A 5,464-nucleotide genomic window follows, 5' to 3' on the forward strand; every position below is an offset into this window, starting at 1 on the left:
CACACACACACACACACACACACACACACACACACACACACACACACTATGGATCACCACCTTCCAGTAAAATATAAAACCATCTACAACCCTTCATACCCTCTCCTTTCACCCTTCTGGTCTTCTTATGACCTCATACACACCTCTTCTCCACGAGGTATTCTTCAATTCAGTGACACAGGCATGCTTTCTATCTCTCAAAGAAGACCCTTCATCTCACTCGAGGCATTTCACTGGCCCCAAAATATTCTCCTTATCTAATATTCATGACCAAAATATTCTCTGGACTCATCTCCACATCTTAAGATGCAACTAAAATCTGGACTTCTACAGCAAACCTTTCCCAATTCTTCCAAATTCTGATGTAGCCTTTCCTCTAATGATTATTTTCAATTTATCACACATGTGGCTCATCTGTACCGTTTTTTTTGCATGTTTGCTCCCTAATTAGATTGCAAGCTCTTTAAGGGTGGGTACTTGTCTTTTACCTTTCCTTGTATTCCTGCATTTAGCACAATGCCTCACACATAGTAAATCTTAATAAATGTTGACTGACTAACTGGCTAAGAGTTGACTTCCATGTTAGAAAGACCTGAATTCAGTCCCACCTTTGGCATATACTGGTGGCATAATGCTTCACAACTTCTTAGTGCTTCAGGCAAGGCTCAAAGTCTATAAGTTACAGAGAATGTGTTAGTTAGTATGCATGGTACATGCCTGTACCAGATTTTTAATTGATTTTATAAATATGTAATATATATTTAGTAACTGCATACATGTTTGTATATATGTATTTAAGTAAAACATTTGTTTCAATAGATCTTTATGGACATTTTCTACATACAGACCCAGTTAGCCCAAACCAGAGACATCTCATTCATGTTTTAGTAACTTTAGATTGAACGTGGCAGAGGACTAAAACTGGTCATATAAAACTGGGACTCAAAATGGTCACATACTAATGATATAGGTCTTAATAGAGCACCGTCAAATTGCAACACTAATTTCTCAACCTTTTCTTTTCCAAATTAAAAAAATTATAGAAAAGGAAGGTGAGGTAAGGGGAGCAGTAACATCACCATGCTGCATAGTTGAATGATGAAAGCATGTGTCACACTGTCTCAATTTTGTGATTCAACTGGGGGAAAAAAGATAGCCCTCTCTGATTCACTAATAGAAATCAAAATGGCTGAGAATATTAACAGCAAGACATAGTCTAAAGGTCTCCAGTAAAGGCTATTACTTTGAGCAAATAAGAATGTCCAGCTCAGTGCTCTAGGCTCTTTTGCCCATTTGCTGAACTGAGAAGGGGAATTGAAAAAAGCAAATTAGGTCATCTTTTACCTTGATGAGTATTTTTAATGCAAAATTAAACTTGTGATTAATGAAAGTTTTATATAGACTTTTTAACATATGATTTTAAAACTATGTAGACGGCATTTTAACTATATGGTAAAGGTGAAAATAAAATGAAAAATAAAGTTGACTGACTTAAATTTAATAAATAAAAGGTAATGCTAGTTAATAGAGTATTGATTAAAGTTATAAAGTGAAATGGTGACAATTTATCAAATATTCTGTTTGAGGTTCTCAGGGTGGCATGTTTATTAAACAACTTTTCTTAAACCTGATTTACTGTTTTGTATTCATATTCCCATACCTGTTCCTCTTTACTATCAATGTAACAGAAACAAATAAAAAACAGTATTATTTTTTATTAACTGGTTACCTTCTCTTTTCATGGCAGATGAGAACTTCAGAGTAAAGGCTATTACCTAATGTATGAAGGGATAATGATATAACTCATTAACAGAGTTCAATAAGCCACAAGTATCAAGTTAATCGAAATCCAAATAATTGCAATGAAGAAAAGGAAAGGAAAAATCTGTAGTACTTTGTTTATTGGACTATGGAGCACCAATCCATCAGGCAATTTAATTGGGTATAGTTAAGATATTTTGTGTGTATGTATGTAACCAGGTTCCAGATTATGTTTTGTTTGTTTTTGGTTTTGGGGGTGTTTTTTGGAGGGGAGAAAGAAAGGCAATTGGGGTTAAATGACTTGCACAAGGTCACACAGCTAGTAAATATTAAGTGTCTGAGGCCAGATTTGAACTCAAATTCTCCTGACTCCAGGGCAGGTGCTCTATTCACTGTACCACCTAGCTGCCCTCCAGATTATGTTTTCATGGACTTGTGGGAATTCTAATGCTATGACTTGGAAGTAAAAAATTAAAAGCCTCAGGAAGGAAAACACTGAGTTCATTTTACATTGAAAGAGGAGTAAACGGCTCCCCTTGAATGAAAACTAACACTGGGAAGAGGGGAAGGGTAGAGATATTGATAAAGCCCTGTTTGCCACTCCACCTCCTCAAAATCCAGAGAATGCCTAAGAGGCTGAAATGGACTGAAGCTGCTGGCTGTCATTGCTCCTTGAGATCAGCAAAAAGATAGTAATGGAGGTCTAACATCTCTCTTCCTTCTTCTTTTGTGTTTTCAGTTAGCATGTGTTTCTTTATTTAATTTTACTTTTAATTTATTTCAATTAAAAAATATATTTTTCACCTTCTCATCGCCCTCTTGAGAAACAAAAGCAAAACAATTGTAACGAATATCTATAACCAAGCAAGAAAATGTCCCATACTGATGATGTCCAAAAAAAAAGTTTCACTCTGAGTCTACCATGTATATGTGGGGATGGGTAGTATGTTTCATCTTCAGTCCACAGAAGACATTTCTAACATTTTCCAGCATTAGACACAGTACACAACACGTAGTAGGTGCTTAATATAAGACAGTTGATGGACTGGCAGGATTTATTTATTTAAGCGGTTTCTATATCTTGATTTTGTCTTACATAAAAACTACGATCAGTTATAAATTCTCTGTCTCATGTCTGTTAACCATGTACAGAGGGACTGATATGGAGGAAGGTGGGAATACAGGAAAAACAAAGGTCTTAACATAGGTAGAATTTAATTCAGGTTTTGGGAGTTCTGAGATATATATGAGTGTTGGTTTTTATTTTCACATTTTTTTATTAACTCATACCTAAAAGTTAATTTTAACCTTTATTTATCTTTTTAATAATTCTTATAACCTGCTAAATAACAGAGACACATGATCCACATGACTTGGAACCATCTACCCATGGGCTACTGAGTAGTGAATAAGCAAATTTCAATTTGCATGGAATGGTAGGCTTCTCAGGGAAGCTTCTGGCTGAGTGAAGAGTGGAATAAAAGTATGAACCAAGGCATGGATGCCCCTGGGTCACCTAGTAAATGAAAAAAGATGTGGTTTGGAAGGAGTGACTGAGCCTTAAATACCATATCTATATCACCTGATGATTACATTTATTATGTTGGTTATATAATGTTATCATGGTTACATAACATCTGCATGGGTAACTAGGTGTGTTATGTCTATATAAATTCCAATCAGTCAAAAAAACAGCTATTAAGGAGCTTCTATGTGGCAGGCACCATGCTAAATGCTGGTGATATACATGAGAAATAGAAAGATAGTCCCTCTCCTAAAAAGTTTATGATCGAATGGAAGAAGACACACAAAGGAAGCTGAAAAAAAAAGTGGGTACTACTGGAAGAATGTACCTGGCAAGGGAGCATGGTGGAGTCCAGTCCAAAGAAATAAAAAATGCTACTGATGGGAAATAAAGAGTTGACTGCTTTGGTAGGGCACATTAAATACACGCTTTGGGAGTCCTTTGATCACCTCTCCAGTCAGAGGGGCAGAGGGCACTAAGGGTACCAATGAAGTATGAGAACCAAAAGTAGTGCTATTTCACAGGTGTTTTCCTCGGGGCATGATCATGGTGGACTCCAATCCCAGGAGGGCTACTGGGGGAATATTCTACAATTAACCAAAGAATTTTTTCATATACTTACAATGTGATATCTTGCAAGGGATTTTAGAAACCTGGAAAAATTAATTTGTTATTTGTCTGTTTAACATTTCAAATTTTCTGGTAAAATAACAAGGGTCTTTAAACATCTTAACTACCTTAAACCTCTGAGATACCACCTATATATGCAGTGGTTTTGATGCTCAATCAATCATGATTTAATAGCTTGGCTTAAATTGAATTAAATAAGATTTTCAATAGTATTAAGTTAAGTAAATAAGAATAGGAATGGTAGGTGCATTTCTCTTGGTAATATATTTAATGATAACTACACCCAAGCCTCACCTTTCACAAAACATGAAATGTAAAAGTAGTCATTAGCTACATAGATTTATATATTAAAAAATCATGTTAAACTTTAGGAACCTTAGAGACAATGTGATATAATGGACAAAAGGCACTGATATTTGAGTCAAGAAAAATTGATTTTAAATCCTTCCTTGGACACTCAATAGCTCAGTAATCCCAGACAACTCACTCAATCTCTCAATGCTTCATGTTATTCATTTCTACAAGAGATCTGATGGCCTCTAGGGTGCCTTATAGCTCTAAATTCTATAATCCCATGAATAGAATTCCTCTATCACCAAACATCTTATGTCAACAATTATTTATTTCTAACCTATTATGTACAAGGTACTTTCATCCAAAATTATCGCCCACATATCCCCTTTGATAGCTTGTGTGCACTACCCCATTCATAGAGTTTCATTCAACTTCTCTAGTTCAAGGACTTGCTGTCAAACTGAGGATGAGAGCAAAGCAATTTTCACTCATTTTCTTCTCTGTTCAAATATTTTTTAATGAAATGATTAAGCAGAGAACACTTGTGCCTTAAAGGAAAAAAATAATTTAGAGGAGTAATTTTTTTGTTTGTTTACTATTTTTTCTTCCAAGAGAAGTACAAAAACAATAACAAAAAGTGTCTGGACTAGTCTTTAATGACCATTACTCTCTTCTTATGAAAAGTCTGGAGATGTATATTCCCTTTTTAAATTTATATGTTTACCAAGCAGATCAGGGGTACAAATGCCATTTCACTTTTATGGAAATCTTTAGGATATTTTCTCTTTTGCAAAAAGATTCAAAAACCTTTCTCCCTATTCTAAATATGGCAATTAAATCTGTAGTTTACAAGAATGAGAAATATGAAGTAATTTATGAGTAAAAAGCATTTAAGAGTTCACTATGTGTTAAGCACAGGCATGGGGAATACAAGTAAAAAAATAAACAAGTAGTGCCTGCCCTCAAAGAGCTTACATTTTTTTAATGAGGGGAAACAATGAAGACAACACGCCTTAATAGAATATTGGCAAGGGAAGTGGGTTTTAATCTGGAAAGCCACCATCATGGTGAATAGAACTAAATAGATAATAGAGATAGATAGGTAGATAGATAGATAGACAGATAGATATAGATAGATAGATAGATAGATAGATAGATAGATAGATAGATAGATAGATAGATAGTTAGATAGATAGATAGATAGATAGATGGATGGATGGATGGATGGATGGATGGATGGATGGATGGATGGAT

Source organism: Petaurus breviceps, unplaced genomic scaffold, assembly GCF_028583685.1.
Source record: "Petaurus breviceps papuanus isolate PSGF00001 unplaced genomic scaffold, PetGlider_PUasm1.0 154, whole genome shotgun sequence".
Classification (NCBI taxonomy): Eukaryota; Metazoa; Chordata; class Mammalia; order Diprotodontia; family Petauridae; genus Petaurus; species Petaurus breviceps.